General features: G+C 70.6%; 12 non-coding genes and 1 pseudogene across 12 annotated transcripts; all 13 read left to right on the top strand.

The window, feature by feature from the left end:
- The first annotated feature begins 1644 nt into the window (after positions 1-1644).
- Positions 1645-1763, top strand: LOC128626461 (5S ribosomal RNA). Its single transcript, XR_008390444.1, has one exon. It is a non-coding gene; the product is annotated as a 5S ribosomal RNA (ribosomal RNA).
- A 1732-nt stretch (positions 1764-3495) lies between these two features.
- On the top strand, positions 3496-3614 carry LOC128626460 (5S ribosomal RNA). Its single transcript, XR_008390443.1, has one exon. It is a non-coding gene; the product is annotated as a 5S ribosomal RNA (ribosomal RNA).
- Positions 3615-5337: 1723 nt separating this feature from the next.
- LOC128626459 (5S ribosomal RNA) lies at positions 5338-5456 on the top strand. The gene has a single exon (XR_008390442.1). It is a non-coding gene; the product is annotated as a 5S ribosomal RNA (ribosomal RNA).
- Positions 5457-7185: 1729 nt separating this feature from the next.
- On the top strand, positions 7186-7304 carry LOC128626458 (5S ribosomal RNA). Its single transcript, XR_008390441.1, has one exon. It is a non-coding gene; the product is annotated as a 5S ribosomal RNA (ribosomal RNA).
- A 1724-nt stretch (positions 7305-9028) lies between these two features.
- On the top strand, positions 9029-9147 carry LOC128626455 (5S ribosomal RNA). Its single transcript, XR_008390439.1, has one exon. It is a non-coding gene; the product is annotated as a 5S ribosomal RNA (ribosomal RNA).
- A 1730-nt stretch (positions 9148-10877) lies between these two features.
- Positions 10878-10996, top strand: LOC128626453 (5S ribosomal RNA). Its single transcript, XR_008390438.1, has one exon. It is a non-coding gene; the product is annotated as a 5S ribosomal RNA (ribosomal RNA).
- A 1736-nt stretch (positions 10997-12732) lies between these two features.
- On the top strand, positions 12733-12851 carry LOC128626480 (5S ribosomal RNA). The gene has a single exon (XR_008390463.1). It is a non-coding gene; the product is annotated as a 5S ribosomal RNA (ribosomal RNA).
- A 1738-nt stretch (positions 12852-14589) lies between these two features.
- Positions 14590-14708, top strand: LOC128626479 (5S ribosomal RNA). The gene has a single exon (XR_008390462.1). It is a non-coding gene; the product is annotated as a 5S ribosomal RNA (ribosomal RNA).
- A 689-nt stretch (positions 14709-15397) lies between these two features.
- Positions 15398-15514, top strand: LOC128626477 (uncharacterized; annotated as a pseudogene).
- Positions 15515-17259: 1745 nt separating this feature from the next.
- LOC128626478 (5S ribosomal RNA) lies at positions 17260-17378 on the top strand. The gene has a single exon (XR_008390461.1). It is a non-coding gene; the product is annotated as a 5S ribosomal RNA (ribosomal RNA).
- A 1727-nt stretch (positions 17379-19105) lies between these two features.
- LOC128626467 (5S ribosomal RNA) lies at positions 19106-19224 on the top strand. Its single transcript, XR_008390451.1, has one exon. It is a non-coding gene; the product is annotated as a 5S ribosomal RNA (ribosomal RNA).
- A 681-nt stretch (positions 19225-19905) lies between these two features.
- LOC128626476 (5S ribosomal RNA) lies at positions 19906-20023 on the top strand. Its single transcript, XR_008390460.1, has one exon. It is a non-coding gene; the product is annotated as a 5S ribosomal RNA (ribosomal RNA).
- A 1745-nt stretch (positions 20024-21768) lies between these two features.
- Positions 21769-21887, top strand: LOC128626452 (5S ribosomal RNA). Its single transcript, XR_008390437.1, has one exon. It is a non-coding gene; the product is annotated as a 5S ribosomal RNA (ribosomal RNA).
- The last annotated feature ends 1566 nt before the right edge of the window (positions 21888-23453 follow it).

The raw sequence follows: 23453 nt of genomic DNA, 5'->3' as shown, positions 1-23453 counted from the left end.
CTCGGTCTGTCAGGGCTCAGAGGGTGGACTTCTTTCCGCCTGCCTACCTGCGGACTCCTGGGAGAACCCCTCGCCCCGGGGCGCTCCAGGCGCTCCCTCAGGCCAGCGGCCTCTGCTGGGAGAGTACCGGCCTGGGACCGCGGCCGGAGGGGGTCAGGGTCCGGCCCCACACCCCGGGCCTCCGGGTGGGAGCACCCCAGCCAACCTGGTGTCCAGGGCCCGTCACGCACCCCGGGCACTCTGTTCTCCCCGCACGCCTGTCCCCAGCCCCCAGGCCCGATGGCCAGCGCTGGCCCACGTGCGCTGGTCGTGGCCCAGGCTGCCGCACCCCGGCGTGGGCTGCGCACAAACGCGGGGGTCTTGGTGGTGGCCTCTCGTCCTGCCTCCCGGCGTTCCGGGGGTGGGCGCGGGCGCGTCCCCGCCCCGCCCTCCTCCTCCTCCTCCTCCTCCTCCTGAGGCTTCCTGGGCCCGAAAGGCGACCCTGGCGCTCGGTGCGCTCCGCGGGCCTCGCCTGCTGCAGGGGTGGACCGCCAGGCACCTGGCAGGCGGGAGACGCCCGCGAGGACGAGGGGCCCTGGGCTTTTGAGGCTCCCGGCTGCGGCCTCTACCGTCTCGGCCATACCACCCTGAACGCGCCCGATCTCGTCTGATCTGGGAAGCTAAGCAGGGTCGGGAGACCGCCTCGGAATACCGGGTGCTGTAGGCTTTTGCTGGCCTCCCTTTCCTTTCATTTTTCCCGCCCCGCCCCGCCCCCGGGGGCTTCTCAGCCCGCCTGGGCGTGGCCTGCGGACACCCTGCAGGACGCACGTTTGACTTCCTCCCAGCCCCCTGCTCTAGTGCTCTAGGGAAGAGGCCTGAACCCAAGGCCCCACCATCCCCTTCTCCATCACTCACACACACACAGACACACACACCGACACACACACACACACACACACTCACACTCACCCCGGCCCCGAAGCTCCTCCTCCCTCCCTCTCTGTCTCTTTCTCCGTGTCTCTCTCTCTCTCTCTCTCTCTCTCTCTCTCTCTCTCTCTCCCTCTCCCTCTCTCTCTCTGTGTCTCCGCCTACCCGGCTTCCCCGGAGAGGCTGGAGGCCTCAAGCAGGCCCTGTGGCCGGCCGGTTGGGGTGCGTGTCCCAACCACGGGCCTCAGGGTGGGAGGCGGACCCCGTCCCCCTCCCCAGCTTCCAGTCCCGCCGCCGGCCGCCACTGCCACGGAGGGCCCGGCCGCTCGGCCGCACGCTGCTCCCCCGCACCCCGGCCGGGTGACTAGTGTTCGCCCAGGTCCGCTCCGGCACGCCGGGGGGGCCCCCGAACCCGTGGCCGAGGTGCAGGCAGCCCGGCGCCCTCCGCGTGGTCTCTGCTCTGGCCTCTGGGCGCCCTCCCCAGCGGGTGGGCGCGGGCGTGGGCGTAGGTGCGGGCGTGCGCCCGCGGCCCCGCCCCTCCGGGAGCCGTGAGGCCAGCACGCCTGCCCTGGCCACAGGTGCGCAGGGCCGGGCCTTCGAGTGCTGACCTGGTGGCCCGCCATGCACCTGGGAGGCTGGCTGTGCGCCCGACACCGACAGCCGCCACTGGGCCCAGAGCCGGCCCCCCGCCCCCCTCCCGGTCGGCTGCTCTTGAGGCTCCTGGCGGCCGCCGCCTCCGTCTACGGCCATACCACCCTGAACGCGCCCGATCTCGTCTGATCTCGGAAGCTAAGCAGGGTCGGGCCTGGTTAGTACTTGGATGGGAGACCGCCTGGGAATACCGGGTGCTGTAGGCTTTTCCTCGCCATTTCTTTTCACTTTTTCCGCCCCGCCCCGCCCCGGGCCTTTGCACCAGGCTGGGCCGGCCCTCCCTCGGTCTGTCAGGGCTCAGAGGGTGGACTTCTTTCCGCCTGCCTACCTGCGGACTCCTGGGAGAACCCCTCGCCCCGGGGCGCTCCAGGCGCTCCCTCAGGCCAGCGGCCTCTGCTGGGAGAGTACCGGCCTGGGACCGCGGCCGGAGGGGGTCAGGGTCCGGCCCCACACCCCGGGCCTCCGGGTGGGAGCACCCCAGCCAACCTGGTGTCCAGGGCCCGTCACGCACCCCGGGCACTCTGTTCTCCCCCGCACGCCTGTCCCCAGCCCCCAGGCCCGATGGCCAGCGCTGGCCCACGTGCGCTGGTCGTGGCCCAGGCTGCCGCACCCCGGCGTGGGCTGCGCACAAACGCGGGGGTCTTGGTGGTGGCCTCTCGTCCTGCCTGCCTCCCGGCGTTCCGGGGGTGGGCGCGGGCGCGGCCGCGGCCCCGCCCCTCCCTCCTCCTCCTCCTCCTCCTCCTCCTGAGGCTTCCTGGGCCCGAAAGGCGACCCTGGCGCTCGGTGCGCTCCGCGGGCCTCGCCTGCTGCAGGGGTGGACCGCCAGGCACCTGGCAGGCGGGAGACGCCCACGAGGACGAGGGGCCCTGGGCTTTTGAGGCTCCCGGCTGCGGCCTCTACCGTCTCGGCCATACCACCCTGAACGCGCCCGATCTCGTCTGATCTGGGAAGCTAAGCAGGGTCGGGAGACCGCCTCGGAATACCGGGTGCTGTAGGCTTTTGCTGGCCTCCCTTTCCTTTCATTTTTCCCGCCCCGCCCCGCCCCCGGGGGCTTCTCAGCCCGCCTGGGCGTGGCCTGCGGACACCCTGCAGGACGCACGTTTGACTTCCTCCCAGCCCCCTGCTCTAGTGCTCTAGGGAAGAGGCCTGAACCCAAGGCCCCACCATCCCCTTCTCCATCACTCACACACACACAGACACACACACCGACACACACACACACACACACACACACACACACACTCACCCCGGCCCCGATGCTCCTCCTCCCTCCCTCTCTGTCTCTTTCTCCGTGTCTCTCTCTCTCTCTCTCTCTCTCTCTCTCTCTCTCTCCCTCTCCCTCTCTCTGTCTGTGTCTCCGCCTACCCGGCTTCTCCGGAGAGGCTGGAGGCCTCAAGCAGGCCCTGTGGCCGGCCGGTTGGGGTGCGTGTCCCAACCACGGGCCTCAGGGTGGGAGGCGGACCCCGTCCCCCTCCCCAGCTTCCAGTCCCGCCGCCGGCCGCCACTGCCACGGAGGGCCCGGCCGCTCGGCCGCACGCTGCTCCCCCCGCACCCCGGCCGGGTGACTAGTGTTCGCCCAGGTCCGCTCCGGCACGCCTGGGGGCCCCCGAACCCGTGGCCGAGGTGCAGGCAGCCCGGCGCCCTCCGCGTGGTCTCTGCTCTGGCCTCTGGGCGCCCTCCCCAGCGGGTGGGCGCGGGCGTGGGCGTAGGTGCGGGCGTGCGCCCGCGGCCCCGCCCCTCCGGGAGCCGTGAGGCCAGCACGCCTGCCCTGGCCACAGGTGCGCAGGGCCGGGCCTTCGAGTGCTGACCTGGTGGCCCGCCATGCACCTGGGAGGCTGGCTGTGCGCCCGACACCGACAGCCGCCACTGGGCCCAGAGCCGGCCCCCCGCCCCCCTCCCGGTCGGCTGCTCTTGAGGCTCCTGGCGGCCGCCGCCTCCGTCTACGGCCATACCACCCTGAACGCGCCCGATCTCGTCTGATCTCGGAAGCTAAGCAGGGTCGGGCCTGGTTAGTACTTGGATGGGAGACCGCCTGGGAATACCGGGTGCTGTAGGCTTTTCCTCGCCATTTCTTTTCACTTTTTCCGCCCCGCCCCGCCCCGGGCCTTTGCACCAGGCTGGGCCGGCCCTCCCTCGGTCTGTCAGGGCTCAGAGGGTGGACTTCTTTCCGCCTGCCTACCTGCGGACTCCTGGGAGAACCCCTCGCCCCGGGGCGCTCCAGGCGCTCCCTCAGGCCAGCGGCCTCTGCTGGGAGAGTACCGGCCTGGGACCGCGGCCGGAGGGGGTCAGGGTCCGGCCCCACACCCCGGGCCTCCGGGTGGGAGCACCCCAGCCAACCTGGTGTCCAGGGCCCGTCACGCACCCCGGGCACTCTGTTCTCCCCGCACGCCTGTCCCCAGCCCCCAGGCCCGATGGCCAGCGCTGGCCCACGTGCGCTGGTCGTGGCCCAGGCTGCCGCACCCCGGCGTGGGCTGCGCACAAACGCGGGGGTCTTGGTGGTGGCCTCTCGTCCTGCCTCCCGGCGTTCCGGGGGTGGGCGCGGGCGCGTCCCCGCCCCGCCCCGCCTCCTTCTCCTCCTCCTCCTCCTCCTGAGGCTTCCTGGGCCCGAAAGGCGACCCTGGCGCTCGGTGCGCTCCGCGGGCCTCGCCTGCTGCAGGGGTGGACCGCCAGGCACCTGGCAGGCGGGAGACGCCCGCGAGGACGAGGGGCCCTGGGCTCTTGAGGCTCCCGGCTGCGGCCTCTACCGTCTCGGCCATACCACCCTGAACGCGCCCCGATCTCGTCTGATCTGGGAAGCTAAGCAGGGTCGGGAGACCGCCTCGGAATACCGGGTGCTGTAGGCTTTTGCTGGCCTCCCTTTCCTTTCATTTTTCCCGCCCCGCCCCGCCCCCCGGGGGCTTCTCAGCCCGCCTGGGCGTGGCCTGCGGACACCCTGCAGGACGCACGTTTGACTTCCTCCCAGCCCCCTGCTCTAGTGCTCTAGGGAAGAGGCCTGAACCCAAGGCCCCACCATCCCCTTCTCCATCACTCACACACACACAGACACACACACCGACACACACACACACACACACACACACACACACACTCACCCCGGCCCCGATGCTCCTCCTCCCTCCCTCTCTGTCTCTGTCTCCGTGTCTCTCTCTCTCTCTCTCTCTTTCTCTCTCTCTCCCTCTCCCTCTCTCTCTCTGTGTCTCCGCCTACCCGGCTTCCCCGGAGAGGCTGGAGGCCTCAAGCAGGCCCTGTGGCCGGCCGGTTGGGGTGCGTGTCCCAACCACGGGCCTCAGGGTGGGAGGCGGACCCCGTCCCCCTCCCCAGCTTCCAGTCCCGCCGCCGGCCGCCACTGCCACGGAGGGCCCGGCCGCTCGGCCGCACGCTGCTCCCCCGCACCCCGGCCGGGTGACTAGTGTTCGCCCAGGTCCGCTCCGGCACGCCGGGGGGGCCCCGAACCCGTGGCCGAGGTGCAGGCAGCCCGGCGCCCTCCGCGTGGTCTCTGCTCTGGCCTCTGGGCGCCCTCCCCAGCGGGTGGGCGCGGGCGTGGGCGTAGGTGCGGGCGTGCGCCCGCGGCCCCGCCCCTCCGGGAGCCGTGAGGCCAGCACGCCTGCCCTGGCCACAGGTGCGCAGGGCCGGGCCTTCGAGTGCTGACCTGGTGGCCCGCCATGCACCTGGGAGGCTGGCTGTGCGCCCGACACCGACACCCGCCACTGGGCCCAGAGCCGGCCCCCCGCCCCCCCTCCCGGTCGGCGGCTCTTGAGGCTCCTGGCGGCCGCCGCCTCCGTCTACGGCCATACCACCCTGAACGCGCCCGATCTCGTCTGATCTCGGAAGCTAAGCAGGGTCGGGCCTGGTTAGTACTTGGATGGGAGACCGCCTGGGAATACCGGGTGCTGTAGGCTTTTCCTCGCCATTTCTTTTCACTTTTTCCGCCCCGCCCCGCCCCGGGCCTTTGCACCAGGCTGGGCCGGCCCTCCCTCGGTCTGTCAGGGCTCAGAGGGTGGACTTCTTTCCGCCTGCCTACCTGCGGACTCCTGGGAGAACCCCTCGCCCCGGGGCGCTCCAGGCGCTCCCTCAGGCCAGCGGCCTCTGCTGGGAGAGTACCGGCCTGGGACCGCGGCCGGAGGGGGTCAGGGTCCGGCCCCACACCCCGGGCCTCCGGGTGGGAGCACCCCAGCCAACCTGGTGTCCAGGGCCCGTCACGCACCCCGGGCACTCTGTTCTCCCCGCACGCCTGTCCCCAGCCCCCAGGCCCGATGGCCAGCGCTGGCCCACGTGCGCTGGTCGTGGCCCAGGCTGCCGCACCCCGGCGTGGGCTGCGCACAAACGCGGGGGTCTTGGTGGTGGCCTCTCGTCCTGCCTCCCGGCGTTCCGGGGGTGGGCGCGGGCGCGGGCGCGGCCCCGCCCCGCCCTCCTCCTCCTCCTCCTCCTCCTCCTCAGGCTTCCTGGGCCCGAAAGGCGACCCTGGCGCTCGGTGCGCTCCGCGGGCCTCGCCTGCTGCAGGGGTGGACCGCCAGGCACCTGGCAGGCGGGAGACGCCCAAGAGGACGAGGGGCCCTGGGCTCTTGAGGCTCCCGGCTGCGGCCTCTACCGTCTCGGCCATACCACCCTGAACGCGCCCGATCTCGTCTGATCTGGGAAGCTAAGCAGGGTCGGGAGACCGCCTCGGAATACCGGGTGCTGTAGGCTTTTGCTGGCCTCCCTTTCCTTTCATTTTTCCCGCCCCGCCCCGCCCCCCGGGGGCTTCTCAGCCCGCCTGGGCGTGGCCTGCGGACACCCTGCAGGACGCACGTTTGACTTCCTCCCAGCCCCCTGCTCTAGTGCTCTAGGGAAGAGGCCTGAACCCAAGGCCCCACCATCCCCTTCTCCATCACTCACACACACACAGACACACACACCGACACACACACACACACACACACACACACACACACTCACCCCGGCCCCGATGCTCCTCCTCCCTCCCTCTCTGTCTCTTTCTCCGTGTCTCTCTCTCTCTCTCTCTCTCTCTCTCTCTCTCTCTCCCTCTCCCTCTCTCTGTCTGTGTCTCCGCCTACCCGGCTTCCCCGGAGAGGCTGGAGGCCTCAAGCAGGCCCTGTGGCCGGCCGGTTGGGGTGCGTGTCCCAACCACGGGCCTCAGGGTGGGAGGCGGACCCCGTCCCCCTCCCCAGCTTCCAGTCCCGCCGCCGGCCGCCACTGCCACGGAGGGCCCGGCCGCTCGGCCGCACGCTGCTCCCCCGCACCCCGGCCGGGTGACTAGTGTTCGCCCAGGTCCGCTCCGGCACGCCGGGGGGGCCCCCGAACCCGTGGCCGAGGTGCAGGCAGCCCGGCGCCCTCCGCGTGGTCTCTGCTCTGGCCTCTGGGCGCCCTCCCCAGCGGGTGGGCGCGGGCGTGGGCGTAGGTGCGGGCGTGCGCCCGCGGCCCCGCCCCTCCGGGGAGCCGTGAGGCCAGCACGCCTGCCCTGGCCACAGGTGCGCAGGGCCGGGCCTTCGAGTGCTGACCTGGTGGCCCGCCATGCACCTGGGAGGCTGGCTGTGCGCCCGACACCGACACCCGCCACTGGGCCCAGAGCCGGCCCCCCGCCCCCCTCCCGGTCGGCGGCTCTTGAGGCTCCTGGCGGCCGCCGCCTCCGTCTACGGCCATACCACCCTGAACGCGCCCGATCTCGTCTGATCTCGGAAGCTAAGCAGGGTCGGGCCTGGTTAGTACTTGGATGGGAGACCGCCTGGGAATACCGGGTGCTGTAGGCTTTTCCTCGCCATTTCTTTTCACTTTTTCCGCCCCGCCCCGCCCCGGGCCTTTGCACCAGGCTGGGCCGGCCCTCCCTCGGTCTGTCAGGGCTCAGAGGGTGGACTTCTTTCCGCCTGCCTACCTGCGGACTCCTGGGAGAACCCCTCGCCCCGGGGCGCTCCAGGCGCTCCCTCAGGCCAGCGGCCTCTGCTGGGAGAGTACCGGCCTGGGACCGCGGCCGGAGGGGGTCAGGGTCCGGCCCCACACCCCGGGCCTCCGGGTGGGAGCACCCCAGCCAACCTGGTGTCCAGGGCCCGTCACGCACCCCGGGCACTCTGTTCTCCCCGCACGCCTGTCCCCAGCCCCCAGGCCCGATGGCCAGCGCTGGCCCACGTGCGCTGGTCGTGGCCCAGGCTGCCGCACCCCGGCGTGGGCTGCGCACAAACGCGGGGGTCTTGGTGGTGGCCTCTCGTCCTGCCTCCCGGCGTTCCGGGGGTGGGCGCGGGCGCGGGCGCGGCCCCGCCCCGCCCTCCTCCTCCTCCTCCTCCTCAGGCTTCCTGGGCCCGAAAGGCGACCCTGGCGCTCGGTGCGCTCCGCGGGCCTCGCCTGCTGCAGGGGTGGACCGCCAGGCACCTGGCAGGCGGGAGACGCCCAAGAGGACGAGGGGCCCTGGGCTCTTGAGGCTCCCGGCTGCGGCCTCTACCGTCTCGGCCATACCACCCTGAACGCGCCCGATCTCGTCTGATCTGGGAAGCTAAGCAGGGTCGGGAGACCGCCTCGGAATACCGGGTGCTGTAGGCTTTTGCTGGCCTCCCTTTCCTTTCATTTTTCCCGCCCCGCCCCGCCCCCGGGGGCTTCTCAGCCCGCCTGGGCGTGGCCTGCGGACACCCTGCAGGACGCACGTTTGACTTCCTCCCAGCCCCCTGCTCTAGTGCTCTAGGGAAGAGGCCTGAACCCAAGGCCCCACCATCCCCTTCTCCATCACTCACACACACACAGACACACACACCGACACACACACACACACACACACACACACACACACACTCACCCCGGCCCCGATGCTCCTCCTCCCTCCCTCTCTGTCTCTTTCTCCGTGTCTCTCTCTCTCTCTCTCTCTCTCTCTCTCTCTCTCTCTCCCTCTCCCTCTCTCTGTCTGTGTCTCCGCCTACCCGGCTTCTCCGGAGAGGCTGGAGGCCTCAAGCAGGCCCTGTGGCCGGCCGGTTGGGGTGCGTGTCCCAACCACGGGCCTCAGGGTGGGAGGCGGACCCCGTCCCCCTCCCCAGCTTCCAGTCCCGCCGCCGGCCGCCACTGCCACGGAGGGCCCGGCCGCTCGGCCGCACGCTGCTCCCCCGCACCCCGGCCGGGTGACTAGTGTTCGCCCAGGTCCGCTCCGGCACGCCGGGGGGCCCCGAACCCGTCGCCGAGGTGCAGGCAGCCCGGCGCCCTCCGCGTGGTCTCTGCTCTGGCCTCTGGGCGCCCTCCCCAGCGGGTGGGCGCGGGCGTGGGCGTAGGTGCGGGCGTGCGCCCGCGGCCCCGCCCCTCCGGGAGCCGTGAGGCCAGCACGCCTGCCCTGGCCACAGGTGCGCAGGGCCGGGCCTTCGAGTGCTGACCTGGTGGCCCGCCATGCACCTGGGAGGCTGGCTGTGCGCCCGACACCGACACCCGCCACTGGGCCCAGAGCCGGGCCCCCGCCCCCCCTCCCGGTCGGCGGCTCTTGAGGCTCCTGGCGGCCGCCGCCTCCGTCTACGGCCATACCACCCTGAACGCGCCCGATCTCGTCTGATCTCGGAAGCTAAGCAGGGTCGGGCCTGGTTAGTACTTGGATGGGAGACCGCCTGGGAATACCGGGTGCTGTAGGCTTTTCCTCGCCATTTCTTTTCACTTTTTCCGCCCCGCCCCGCCCCGGGCCTTTGCACCAGGCTGGGCCGGCCCTCCCTCGGTCTGTCAGGGCTCAGAGGGTGGACTTCTTTCCGCCTGCCTACCTGCGGACTCCTGGGAGAACCCCTCGCCCCGGGGCGCTCCAGGCGCTCCCTCAGGCCAGCGGCCTCTGCTGGGAGAGTACCGGCCTGGGACCGCGGCCGGAGGGGGGTCAGGGTCCGGCCCCACACCCCGGGCCTCCGGGTGGGAGCACCCCAGCCAACCTGGTGTCCAGGGCCCGTCACGCACCCCGGGCACTCTGTTCTCCCCGCACGCCTGTCCCCAGCCCCCAGGCCCGATGGCCAGCGCTGGCCCACGTGCGCTGGTCGTGGCCCAGGCTGCCGCACCCCGGCGTGGGCTGCGCACAAACGCGGGGGTCTTGGTGGTGGCCTCTCGTCCTGCCTCCCGGCGTTCCGGGGGTGGGCGCGGGCGCGGGCGCGGCCCCGCCCCGCCCTCCTCCTCCTCCTCCTCCTCCTCAGGCTTCCTGGGCCCGAAAGGCGACCCTGGCGCTCGGTGCGCTCCGCGGGCCTCGCCTGCTGCAGGGGTGGACCGCCAGGCACCTGGCAGGCGGGAGACGCCCAAGAGGACGAGGGGCCCTGGGCTCTTGAGGCTCCCGGCTGCGGCCTCTACCGTCTCGGCCATACCACCCTGAACGCGCCCGATCTCGTCTGATCTGGGAAGCTAAGCAGGGTCGGGAGACCGCCTCGGAATACCGGGTGCTGTAGGCTTTTGCTGGCCTCCCTTTCCTTTCATTTTTCCCGCCCCGCCCCGCCCCCGGGGGCTTCTCAGCCCGCCTGGGCGTGGCCTGCGGACACCCTGCAGGACGCACGTTTGACTTCCTCCCAGCCCCCTGCTCTAGTGCTCTAGGGAAGAGGCCTGAACCCAAGGCCCCACCATCCCCTTCTCCATCACTCACACACACACAGACACACACACCGACACACACACACACACACACACACACACACACACTCACCCCGGCCCCGATGCTCCTCCTCCCTCCCTCTCTGTCTCTTTCTCCGTGTCTCTCTCTCTCTCTCTCTCTCTCTCTCTCTCTCTCTCTCCCTCTCCCTCTCTCTCTCTGTGTCTCCGCCTACCCGGCTTCCCCGGAGAGGCTGGAGGCCTCAAGCAGGCCCTGTGGCCGGCCGGTTGGGGTGCGTGTCCCAACCACGGGCCTCAGGGTGGGAGGCGGACCCCGTCCCCCCTCCCCAGCTTCCAGTCCCGCCGCCGGCCGCCACTGCCACGGAGGGCCCGGCCGCTCGGCCGCACGCTGCTCCCCCCGCACCCCGGCCGGGTGACTAGTGTTCGCCCAGGTCCGCTCCGGCACGCCGGGGGGGCCCCCGAACCCGTGGCCGAGGTGCAGGCAGCCCGGCGCCCTCCGCGTGGTCTCTGCTCTGGCCTCTGGGCGCCCTCCCCAGCGGGTGGGCGCGGGCGTGGGCGTAGGTGCGGGCGTGCGCCCGCGGCCCCGCCCCTCCGGGAGCCGTGAGGCCAGCACGCCTGCCCTGGCCACAGGTGCGCAGGGCCGGGCCTTCGAGTGCTGACCTGGTGGCCCGCCATGCACCTGGGAGGCTGGCTGTGCGCCCGACACCGACAGCCGCCACTGGGCCCAGAGCCGGCCCCCCGCCCCCCCTCCCGGTCGGCGGCTCTTGAGGCTCCTGGCGGCCGCCGCCTCCGTCTACGGCCATACCACCCTGAACGCGCCCGATCTCGTCTGATCTCGGAAGCTAAGCAGGGTCGGGCCTGGTTAGTACTTGGATGGGAGACCGCCTGGGAATACCGGGTGCTGTAGGCTTTTCCTCGCCATTTCTTTTCACTTTTTCCGCCCCCGCCCCGCCCCGGGCCTTTGCACCAGGCTGGGCCGGCCCTCCCTCGGTCTGTCAGGGCTCAGAGGGTGGACTTCTTTCCGCCTGCCTACCTGCGGACTCCTGGGAGAACCCCTCGCCCCGGGGCGCTCCAGGCGCTCCCTCAGGCCAGCGGCCTCTGCTGGGAGAGTACCGGCCTGGGACCGCGGCCGGAGGGGGTCAGGGTCCGGCCCCACACCCCGGGCCTCCGGGTGGGAGCACCCCAGCCAACCTGGTGTCCAGGGCCCGTCACGCACCCCGGGCACTCTGTTCTCCCCCGCACGCCTGTCCCCAGCCCCCAGGCCCGATGGCCAGCGCTGGCCCACGTGCGCTGGTCGTGGCCCAGGCTGCCGCACCCCGGCGTGGGCTGCGCACAAACGCGGGGGTCTTGGTGGTGGCCTCTCGTCCTGCCTCCCGGCGTTCCGGGGGTGGGCGCGGGCGCGGCCGCGTCCCCGCCCCGCCCTCCTCCTCCTCCTCCTCCTCCTGAGGCTTCCTGGGCCCGAAAGGCGACCCTGGCGCTCGGTGCGCTCCGCGGGCCTCGCCTGCTGCAGGGGTGGACCGCCAGGCACCTGGCAGGCGGGAGACGCCCAAGAGGACGAGGGGCCCTGGGCTCTTGAGGCTCCCGGCTGCGGCCTCTACCGTCTCGGCCATACCACCCTGAACGCGCCCCGATCTCGTCTGATCTGGGAAGCTAAGCAGGGTCGGGAGACCGCCTCGGAATACCGGGTGCTGTAGGCTTTTGCTGGCCTCCCTTTCCTTTCATTTTTCCCGCCCCGCCCCGCCCCCGGGGGCTTCTCAGCCCGCCTGGGCGTGGCCTGCGGACACCCTGCAGGACGCACGTTTGACTTCCTCCCAGCCCCCTGCTCTAGTGCTCTAGGGAAGAGGCCTGAACCCAAGGCCCCACCATCCCCTTCTCCATCACTCACACACACACAGACACACACACCGACACACACACACACACACACACACACACACACACACACTCACCCCGGCCCCGATGCTCCTCCTCCCTCCCTCTCTGTCTCTTTCTCCGTGTCTCTCTCTCTCTCTCTCTCTCTCTCTCTCTCTCTCTCCCCCCTCTCCCTCTCTCTGTCTGTGTCTCCGCCTACCCGGCTTCTCCGGAGAGGCTGGAGGCCTCAAGCAGGCCCTGTGGCCGGCCGGTTGGGGTGCGTGTCCCAACCACGGGCCTCAGGGTGGGAGGCGGACCCCGTCCCCCTCCCCAGCTTCCAGTCCCGCCGCCGGCCGCCACTGCCACGGAGGGCCCGGCCGCTCGGCCGCACGCTGCTCCCCCGCACCCCGGCCGGGTGACTAGTGTTCGCCCAGGTCCGCTCCGGCACGCCGGGGGGGGCCCCCGAACCCGTGGCCGAGGTGCAGGCAGCCCGGCGCCCTCCGCGTGGTCTCTGCTCTGGCCTCTGGGCGCCCTCCCCAGCGGGTGGGCGCGGGCGTGGGCGTAGGTGCGGGCGTGCGCCCGCGGCCCCGCCCCTCCGGGAGCCGTGAGGCCAGCACGCCTGCCCTGGCCACAGGTGCGCAGGGCCGGGCCTTCGAGTGCTGACCTGGTGGCCCGCCATGCACCTGGGAGGCTGGCTGTGCGCCCGACACCGACACCCGCCACTGGGCCCAGAGCCGGCCCCCCGCCCCCCCTCCCGGTCGGCGGCTCTTGAGGCTCCTGGCGGCCGCCGCCTCCGTCTACGGCCATACCACCCTGAACGCGCCCGATCTCGTCTGATCTCGGAAGCTAAGCAGGGTCGGGCCTGGTTAGTACTTGGATGGGAGACCGCCTGGGAATACCGGGTGCTGTAGGCTTTTCCTCGCCATTTCTTTTCACTTTTTCCGCCCCGCCCCGCCCCGGGCCTTTGCACCAGGCTGGGCCGGCCCTCCCTCGGTCTGTCAGGGCTCAGAGGGTGGACTTCTTTCCGCCTGCCTACCTGCGGACTCCTGGGAGAACCCCTCGCCCCGGGGCGCTCCAGGCGCTCCCTCAGGCCAGCGGCCTCTGCTGGGAGAGTACCGGCCTGGGACCGCGGCCGGAGGGGGTCAGGGTCCGGCCCCACACCCCGGGCCTCCGGGTGGGAGCACCCCAGCCAACCTGGTGTCCAGGGCCCGTCACGCACCCCGGGCACTCTGTTCTCCCCGCACGCCTGTCCCCAGCCCCCAGGCCCGATGGCCAGCGCTGGCCCACGTGCGCTGGTCGTGGCCCAGGCTGCCGCACCCCGGCGTGGGCTGCGCACAAACGCGGGGGTCTTGGTGGTGGCCTCTCGTCCTGCCTCCCGGCGTTCCGGGGGTGGGCGCGGGCGCGGGCGCGGCCCCGCCCCTCCCTCCTTCTCCTCCTCCTCCTCCTCCTGAGGCTTCCTGGGCCCGAAAGGCGACCCTGGCGCTCGGTGCGCTCCGCGGGCCTCGCCTGCTGCAGGGGTGGACCGCCAGGCACCTGGCAGGCGGGAGACGCCCACGAGGACGAGGGGCCCTGGGCTTTTGAGGCTCCCGGCTGCGGCCTCTACCGTCTCGGCCATACCACCCTGAACGCGCCCGATCTCGTCTGATCTGGGAAGCTAAGCAGGGTCGGGAGACCGCCTCGGAATACCGGGTGCTGTAGGCTTTTGCTGGCCTCCCTTTCCTTTCATTTTTCCCGCCCCGCCCCGCCCCCGGGGGCTTCTCAGCCCGCCTGGGCGTGGCCTGCGGACACCCTGCAGGACGCACGTTTGACTTCCTCCCAGCCCCCTGCTCTAGTGCTCTAGGGAAGAGGCCTGAACCCAAGGCCCCACCATCCCCTTCTCCATCACTCACACACACACAGACACACACACCGACACACACACACACACACACACACACACACACACACACTCACCCCGGCCCCGATGCTCCTCCTCCCTCCCTCTCTGTCTCTTTCTCCGTGTCTCTCTCTCTCTCTCTCTCTCTCTCTCTCTCTCTCTCTCCTCCCCTCTCCCTCTCTCTCTCTGTGTCTCCGCCTACCCGGCTTCCCCGGAGAGGCTGGAGGCCTCAAGCAGGCCCTGTGGCCGGCCGGTTGGGGTGCGTGTCCCAACCACGGGCCTCAGGGTGGGAGGCGGACCCCGTCCCCCTCCCCAGCTTCCAGTCCCGCCGCCGGCCGCCACTGCCACGGAGGGCCCGGCCGCTCGGCCGCACGCTGCTCCCCCGCACCCCGGCCGGGTGACTAGTGTTCGCCCAGGTCCGCTCCGGCACGCCGGGGGGGCCCCCGAACCCGTGGCCGAGGTGCAGGCAGCCCGGCGCCCTCCGCGTGGTCTCTGCTCTGGCCTCTGGGCGCCCTCCCCAGCGGGTGGGCGCGGGCGTGGGCGTAGGTGCGGGCGTGCGCCCGCGGCCCCGCCCCTCCGGGAGCCGTGAGGCCAGCACGCCTGCCCTGGCCACAGGTGCGCAGGGCCGGGCCTTCGAGTGCTGACCTGGTGGCCCGCCATGCACCTGGGAGGCTGGCTGTGCGCCCGACACCGACACCCGCCACTGGGCCCAGAGCCGGCCCCCCCGCCCCCCTCCCGGTCGGCGGCTCTTGAGGCTCCTGGCGGCCGCCGCCTCCGTCTACGGCCATACCACCCTGAACGCGCCCGATCTCGTCTGATCTCGGAAGCTAAGCAGGGTCGGGCCTGGTTAGTACTTGGATGGGAGACCGCCTGGGAATACCGGGTGCTGTAGGCTTTTGCTGGCCTCCCTTTCCTTTCATTTTTCCCGCCCCGCCCCGCCCCCGGGCCTTTGCACCAGGCTGGGCCGGCCCTCCCTCGGTCTGTCAGGGCTCAGAGGGTGGACTTCTTTCCGCCTGCCTACCTGCGGACTCCTGGGAGAACCCCTCGCCCCGGGGCGCTCCAGGCGCTCCCTCAGGCCAGCGGCCTCTGCTGGGAGAGTACCGGCCTGGGACCGCGGCCGGAGGGGGTCAGGGTCCGGCCCCACACCCCGGGCCTCCGGGTGGGAGGCGGACCCCAGCCAACCTGGTGTCCAGGGCCCGTCACGCACCCCGGGCACTCTGTTCTCCCCGCACGCCTGGTCCCCAGCCCCCAGGCCCGATGGCCAGCGCTGGCCCACGTGCGCTGGTCGTGGCCCAGGCTGCCGCACCCCGGCGTGGGCTGCGCACAAACGCGGGGGTCTTGGTGGTGGCCTCTCGTCCTGCCTCCCGGCGTTCCGGGGGTGGGCGCGGGCGCGTCCCCGCCCCGCCCTCCTCCTCCTCCTTCTCCCGCGGCTTCCTGGGCCCGAACGGCGACCCTGGCGCTCGGTGCGCTCCGCGGGCCTCGCCTGCTGACAGGGGTGGCCCGCCAGGCACCTGGCAGGCGGGAGACGCCCAAGAGGACGAGGGGCCCTGGCGGCTCTTGAGGCTCCCGGCTGCGGCCTCTACCGTCTCGGCCATACCACCCTGAACGCGCCCGATCTCGTCTGATCTCGGAAGCTAAGCAGGGTCGGGCTGGTTAGTACTTGGATGGGAGACCGCCTGGGAATACCGGGTGCTGTAGGCTTTTGCCTCGCCATTTCTTTTCACTTTTTCCGCCCCGCCCCGCCCCGGGCCTTTGCACCAGGCTGGGCCGGCCCTCCCTCGGTCTGTCAGGGCTCAGAGGGTGGACTTCTTTCCGCCTGCCTACCTGCGGACTCCTGGGAGAACCCCTCGCCCCGGGGCGCTCCAGGCGCTCCCTCAGGCCAGCGGCCTCTGCTGGGAGAGTACCGGCCTGGGACCGCGGCCGGAGGGGGGTCAGGGTCCGGCCCCACACCCCGGGCCTCCGGGTGGGAGCACCCCAGCCAACCTGGTGTCCAGGGCCCGTCACGCACCCCGGGCACTCTGTTCCCCCCGCACGCCTGTCCCCAGCCCCCAGGCCCGATGGCCAGCGCTGGCCCACGTGCGCTGGTCGTGGCCCAGGCTGCCGCACCCCGGCGTGGGCTGCGCACAAACGCGGGGGTCTTGGTGGTGGCCTCTCGTCCTGCCTGCCCCCGGCGTTCCGGGGTGGGCGCGGGCGCGGCCGCGGCCCCGCCCCCCCTCCTTCTCGCCCTCCTCCTCCTCCTCCTCCTCCTCCTGAGGCTTCCTGGGCCCGAAAGGCGACCCTGGCGCTCGGTGCGCTCCGCGGGCCTCGCCTGCTGCAGGGGTGGACCGCCAGGCACCTGGCAGGCGGGAGACGCCCACGAGGACGAGGGGCCCTGGGCTCTTGAGGCTCCCGGCTGCGGCCTCTACCGTCTCGGCCATACCACCCTGAACGCGCCCGATCTCGTCTGATCTGGGAAGCTAAGCAGGGTCGGGAGACCGCCTCGGAATACCGGGTGCTGTAGGCTTTTGCTGGCCTCCCTTTCCTTTCATTTTTCCCGCCCCGCCCCGCCCCCGGGGGGCTTCTCAGCCCGCCTGGGCGTGGCCTGCGGACACCCTGCAGGACGCACGTTTGACTTCCTCCCAGCCCCCTGCTCTAGTGCTCTAGGGAAGAGGCCTGAACCCAAGGCCCCACCATCCCCTTCTCCATCACTCACACACACACAGACACACACACCGACACACACACACACACACACACACACACACACACACTCACCCCGGCCCCGATGCTCCTCCTCCCTCCCTCTCTGTCTCTTTCTCCGTGTCTCTCTCTCTCTCTCTCTCTCTCTCTCTCTCTCTCTCTCCCTCTCCCTCTCTCTCTCTGTGTCTCCGCCTACCCGGCTTCTCCGGAGAGGCTGGAGGCCTCAAGCAGGCCCTGTGGCCGGCCGGTTGGGGTGCGTGTCCCAACCACGGGCCTCAGGGTGGGAGGCGGACCCCGTCCCCCTCCCCAGCTTCCAGTCCCGCCGCCGGCCGCCACTGCCACGGAGGGCCCGGCCGCTCGGCCGCACGCTGCTCCCCCGCACCCCGGCCGGGTGACTAGTGTTCGCCCAGGTCCGCTCCGGCACGCCGGGGGGCCCCGAACCCGTGGCCGAGGTGCAGGCAGCCCGGCGCCCTCCGCGTGGTCTCTGCTCTGGCCTCTGGGCGCCCTCCCCAGCGGGTGGGCGCGGGCGTGGGCGTAGGTGCGGGCGTGCGCCCGCGGCCCCGCCCCTCCGGGAGCCGTGAGGCCAGCACGCCTGCCCTGGCCACAGGTGCGCAGGGCCGGGCCTTCGAGTGCTGACCTGGTGGCCCGCCATGCACCTGGGAGGCTGGCTGTGCGCCCGACACCGACACCCGCCACTGGGCCCAGAGCCGGGCCCCCGCCCCCCTCCCGGTCGGCGGCTCTTGAGGCTCCTGGCGGCCGCCGCCACCGTCTACGGCCATACCACCCTGAACGCGCCCGATCTCGTCTGATCTCGGAAGCTAAGCAGGGTCGGGCCTGGTTAGTACTTGGATGGGAGACCGCCTGGGAATACCGGGTGCTGTAGGCTTTTCCTCGCCATTTCTTTTCACTTTCTCCGCCCCGCCCCGCCCCGGGCCTTTGCACCAGGCTGGGCCGGCCCTCCCTCGGTCTGTCAGGGCTCAGAGGGTGGACTTCTTTCCGCCTGCCTACCTGCGGACTCCTGGGAGAACCCCTCGCCCCGGGGCGCTCCAGGCGCTCCCTCAGGCCAGCGGCCTCTGCTGGGAGAGTACCGGCCTGGGACCGCGGCCGGAGGGGGTCAGGGTCCGGCCCCACACCCCGGGCCTCCGGGTGGGAGCACCCCAGCCAACCTGGTGTCCAGGGCCCGTCACGCACCCCGGGCACTCTGTTCTCCCCGCACGCCTGTCCCCAGCCCCCAGGCCCGATGGCCAGCGCTGGCCCACGTGCGCTGGTCGTGGCCCAGGCTGCCGCACCCCGGCGTGGGCTGCGCACAAACGCGGGGGTCTTGGTGGTGGCCTCTCGTCCTGCCTGCCTCCCGGCGTTCCGGGGGTGGGCGCGGGCGCGGGCGCGGCCCCGCCCCGCCCTCCTCCTCCTCCTCAGGCTTCCTGGGCCCGAAAGGCGACCCTGGCGCTCGGTGCGCTCCGCGGGCCTCGCCTGCTGCAGGGGTGGACCGCCAGGCACCTGGCAGGCGGGAGACGCCCAAGAGGACGAGGGGCCCTGGGCTCTTGAGGCTCCCGGCTGCGGCCTCTACCGTCTCGGCCATACCACCCTGAACGCGCCCCGATCTCGTCTGATCTGGGAAGCTAAGCAGGGTCGGGAGACCGCCTCGGAATACCGGGTGCTGTAGGCTTTTGCTGGCCTCCCTTTCCTTTCATTTTTCCCCGCCCCGCCCCGCCCCCGGGGGCTTCTCAGCCCGCCTGGGCGTGGCCTGCGGACACCCTGCAGGACTCACGTTTGACTTCCTCCCAGCCCCCTGCTCTAGTGCTCTAGGGAAGAGGCCTGAACCCAAGGCCCCACCATCCCCTTCTCCATCACTCACACACACACAGACACACACACCGACACACACACACACACACACACACACACACACACACTCACACTCACCCCGGCCCCGATGCTCCTCCTCCCTCCCTCTCTGTCTCTTTCTCCCTGTCTCTCTCTCTCTCTCTCTCTCTCTCTCTCTCTCTCTCCCTCTCCCTCTCTCTCTCTGTGTCTCCGCCTACCCGGCTTCCCCGGAGAGGCTGGAGGCCTCAAGCAGGCCCTGTGGCCGGCCGGTTGGGGTGCGTGTCCCAACCACGGGCCTCAGGGTGGGAGGCGGACCCCGTCCCCCTCCCCAGCTTCCAGTCCCGCCGCCGGCCGCCACTGCCACGGAGGGCCCGGCCGCTCGGCCGCACGCTGCTCCCCCGCACCCCGGCCGGGTGACTAGTGTTCGCCCAGGTCCGCTCCGGCACGCCGGGGGGCCCCGAACCCGTGGCCGAGGTGCAGGCAGCCCGGCGCCCTCCGCGTGGTCTCTGCTCTGGCCTCTGGGCGCCCTCCCCAGCGGGTGGGCGCGGGCGTGGGCGTAGGTGCGGGCGTGCGCCCGCGGCCCCGCCCCTCCGGGAGCCGTGAGGCCAGCACGCCTGCCCTGGCCACAGGTGCGCAGGGCCGGGCCTTCGAGTGCTGACCTGGTGGCCCGCCATGCACCTGGGAGGCTGGCTGTGCGCCCGACACCGACACCCGCCACTGGGCCCAGAGCCGGCCCCCCGCCCCCCTCCCGGTCGGCGGCTCTTGAGGCTCCTGGCGGCCGCCGCCTCCGTCTACGGCCATACCACCCTGAACGCGCCCGATCTCGTCTGATCTCGGAAGCTAAGCAGGGTCGGGCCTGGTTAGTACTTGGATGGGAGACCGCCTGGGAATACCGGGTGCTGTAGGCTTTTCCTCGCCATTTCTTTTCACTTTTTCCGCCCCGCCCCGCCCCGGGCCTTTGCACCAGGCTGGGCCGGCCCTCCCTCGGTCTGTCAGGGCTCAGAGGGTGGACTTCTTTCCGCCTGCCTACCTGCGGACTCCTGGGAGAACCCCTCGCCCCGGGGCGCTCCAGGCGCTCCCTCAGGCCAGCGGCCTCTGCTGGGAGAGTACCGGCCTGGGACCGCGGCCGGAGGGGGTCAGGGTCCGGCCCCACACCCCGGGCCTCCGGGTGGGAGCGACCCCAGCCAACCTGGTGTCCAGGGCCCGTCACGCACCCCGGGCACTCTGTTCTCCCCGCACGCCTGTCCCCAGCCCCCAGGCCCGATGGCCAGCGCTGGCCCACGTGCGCTGGTCGTGGCCCAGGCTGCCGCACCCCGGCGTGGGCTGCGCACAAACGCGGGGGTCTTGGTGGTGGCCTCTCGTCCTGCCTCCCGGCGTTCCGGGGGTGGGCGCGGGCGCGGGCGCGGCCCCGCCCCGCCCTCCTCCTCCTCCTCAGGCTTCCTGGGCCCGAAAGGCGACCCTGGCGCTCGGTGCGCTCCTCGGGCCTCGCCTGCTGCCCAGGGGTGGACCGCCAGGCACCTGGCAGGCGGGAGACGCCCGAGAGGACGAGGGGCCCTGGGCTCTTGAGGCTCCCGGCTGCGGCCTCTACCGTCTCGGCCATACCACCCTGAACGCGCCCGATCTCGTCTGATCTCGGAAGCTAAGCAGGGTCGGGCCTGGTTAGTACTTGGATGGGAGACCGCCTGGGAATACCGGGTGCTGTAGGCTTTTCCTCGCCATTTCTTTTCACTTTTTCCGCCCCGCCCCGCCCCGGGCCTTTGCACCAGGCTGGGCCGGCCCTCCCTCGGTCTGTCAGGGCTCAGAGGGTGGACTTCTTTCCGCCTGCCTACCTGCGGACTCCTGGGAGAACCCCTCGCCCCGGGGCGCTCCAGGCGCTCCCTCAGGCCAGCGGCCTCTGCTGGGAGAGTACCGGCCTGGGACCGCGGCCGGAGGGGGTCAGGGTCCGGCCCCACACCCCGGGCCTCCGGGTGGGAGCACCCCAGCCAACCTGGTGTCCAGGGCCCGTCACGCACCCCGGGCACTCTGTTCTCCCCCGCACGCCTGTCCCCAGCCCCCAGGCCCGATGGCCAGCGCTGGCCCACGTGCGCTGGTCGTGGCCCAGGCTGCCGCACCCCGGCGTGGGCTGCGCACAAACGCGGGGGTCTTGGTGGTGGCCTCTCGTCCTGCCTCCCGGCGTTCCGGGGGTGGGCGCGGGCGCGTCCCGCGCCCCCGCCCTCCTCCCTCCTTCTCCTCCTCCTCCTCCTCCTGAGGCTTCCTGGGCCCGAAAGGCGACCCTGGCGCTCGGTGCGCTCCGCGGGCCTCGCCTGCTGCAGGGGTGGACCGCCAGGCACCTGGCAGGCGGGAGACGCCCGCGAGGACGAGGGGCCCTGGGCTCTTGAGGCTCCCGGCTGCGGCCTCTACCGTCTCGGCCATACCACCCTGAACGCGCCCGATCTCGTCTGATCTGGGAAGCTAAGCAGGGTCGGGAGACCGCCTCGGAATACCGGGTGCTGTAGGCTTTTGCTGGCCTCCCTTTCCTTTCATTTTTCCCGCCCCGCCCCGCCCCCGGGGGCTTCTCAGCCCGCCTGGGCGTGGCCTGCGGACACCCTGCAGGACGCACGTTTGACTTCCTCCCAGCCCCCTGCTCTAGTGCTCTAGGGAAGAGGCCTGAACCCAAGGCCCCACCATCCCCTTCTCCATCACTCACACACACACAGACACACACACCGACACACACACACACACACACACACACACACACACACCTCACCCCGGCCCCGATGCTCCTCCTCCCTCCCTCTCTGTCTCTTTCTCCCTGTCTCTCTCTCTCTCTCTCTCTCTCTCTCTCTCTCTCTCTCTCTCTCTCCCTCTCCCTCTCTCTGTCTGTGTCTCCGCCTACCCGGCTTCTCCGGAGAGGCTGGAGGCCTCAAGCAGGCCCTGTGGCCGGCCGGTTGGGGTGCGTGTCCCAACCACGGGCCTCAGGGTGGGAGGCGGACCCCGTCCCCCTCCCCAGCTTCCAGTCCCGCCGCCGGCCGCCACTGCCACGGAGGGCCCGGCCGCTCGGCCGCACGCTGCTCCCCCGCACCCCGGCCGGGTGACTAGTGTTCGCCCAGGTCCGCTCCGGCACGCCGGGGGGGGCCCCGAACCCGTGGCCGAGGTGCAGGCAGCCCGGCGCCCTCCGCGTGGTCTCTGCTCTGGCCTCTGGGCGCCCTCCCCAGCGGGTGGGCGCGGGCGTGGGCGTAGGTGCGGGCGTGCGCCCGCGGCCCCGCCCCTCCGGGAGCCGTGAGGCCAGCACGCCTGCCCTGGCCACAGGTGCGCAGGGCCGGGCCTTCGAGTGCTGACCTGGTGGCCCGCCATGCACCTGGGAGGCTGGCTGTGCGCCCGACACCGACACCCGCCACTGGGCCCAGAGCCGGGCCCCCCGCCCCCCTCCCGGTCGGCGGCTCTTGAGGCTCCTGGCGGCCGCCGCCTCCGTCTACGGCCATACCACCCTGAACGCGCCCGATCTCGTCTGATCTCGGAAGCTAAGCAGGGTCGGGCCTGGTTAGTACTTGGATGGGAGACCGCCTGGGAATACCGGGTGCTGTAGGCTTTTCCTCGCCATTTCTTTTCACTTTTTCCGCCCCGCCCCGCCCCGGGCCTTTGCACCAGGCTGGGCCGGCCCTCCCTCGGTCTGTCAGGGCTCAGAGGGTGGACTTCTTTCCGCCTGCCTACCTGCGGACTCCTGGGAGAACCCCTCGCCCCGGGGCGCTCCAGGCGCTCCCTCAGGCCAGCGGCCTCTGCTGGGAGAGTACCGGCCTGGGACCGCGGCCGGAGGGGGTCAGGGTCCGGCCCCACACCCCGGGCCTCCGGGTGGGAGCACCCCAGCCAACCTGACGTCCAGGGCCCGTCACGCACCCCGGGCACTCTGTTCTCCCCGCACGCCTGTCCCCAGTCCCCAGGCCCGATGGCCAGCGCTGGCCCACGTGCGCTTAGCGTCTCTGAGAAGTGGAGACCCTGTCGTTCTCTTTGTCGCCTGTGTTCTCCCGTAGGGTTACCATGTTTTTATGATATAAACCTGTGTTTGTCTCTGTACCTTCTTTGACGCGGGAGTTCTAAAGGTAGACATTACCCACCCCTTAGCGTTTAAGTGAATTGTTGTTGCCACAATTTCTGGAATGTTTTATTTTATTTGTCCACACATATGCTCCTGGTCTTCATCCCAAATCTGTGCCTGTCCTGTTAACGATGGTTGTCGCCTTTCTTTCTGGTAGGAGTATGCACTAAACCACAGCTGCCAGTGTAGGTAGTAAGCATTTAGTCAGCTATTTGCAAATTATTGCCTCACATAGGTTCTTGGTAAAGGAGCTTTGTTAACGTGTGTTTTTAGGTGTGAGGCAGCCTTTCTTAAATGGTCACTTGTGACATTTATTCCTTTCTGGAGTCAATGAAATGAGACCGTGACTACTGCATCACAGACCACCCAGTGTCTGTTACCTGAGAACAGGTGACATGTGTGCAGAAATTTGTGCCAGCTGAGGCTGCGGTCACATACAGTGCGTGTGGAGTATGTAGTTCAGGGTTTAGTTCACTGTCCCCTTGCTCACATCTGCCTCTGTCCCTCACCTGGCACCTCTGTCCATGCAGGCTCCTCTTTCCTCCACTCACTGGGGGCACTCAGCCCAGGCCTCTGCGTTTCCCACTGTGACACCCACCTCTGTGATGTCCTCAGCAGGTACAGCTGTCCCTCAGAGGCACAACGTCCTGGCTCCCAAAACACCAGATTCTCTGGGGTGTTACCCTTCTCTCCGGGTGCTTCCTTAAGTCCGTGGCAGCTCTTCTGTCCCACCTGACTTCTGGGGTCTCTAATAACCAAGCTCACAGGCCTTGTGCTTGGAATCAACTCTCCCTTCAGCTGAATCAGCGCACTTCCAGAGCATTAAATGTGAGCTCCAAGCTGCTTACTTGTGCCTAAGTCTGCACTGTGGCCCCATTTCCACCACCACACCAGTAGCCAAGGCTTCCACTACTTTGCTGGACCACTTCCCACATGGCCTCCATTCTCCAGGCTGCAGCCATGGTGAGAATCCTAACAGAAGATTGGAGAATGCCACTCTTGCCGAAGCTCCTGCCCATGCACTTTGAATCAAGTCTATTGTCTCCTTGGCAGCCCAGCAGG

The sequence above is a fragment of the Artibeus jamaicensis genome, unplaced genomic scaffold, assembly GCF_021234435.1.
Source record: "Artibeus jamaicensis isolate MK-2021 breed Jamaican fruit bat unplaced genomic scaffold, CSHL_Jam_final scaffold_612, whole genome shotgun sequence".
Lineage (NCBI taxonomy): Eukaryota > Metazoa > Chordata > Mammalia > Chiroptera > Phyllostomidae > Artibeus > Artibeus jamaicensis.
Note: the sequence above shows the minus strand (reverse complement) of the source record. Positions and strands in the feature narration are given on the sequence as shown.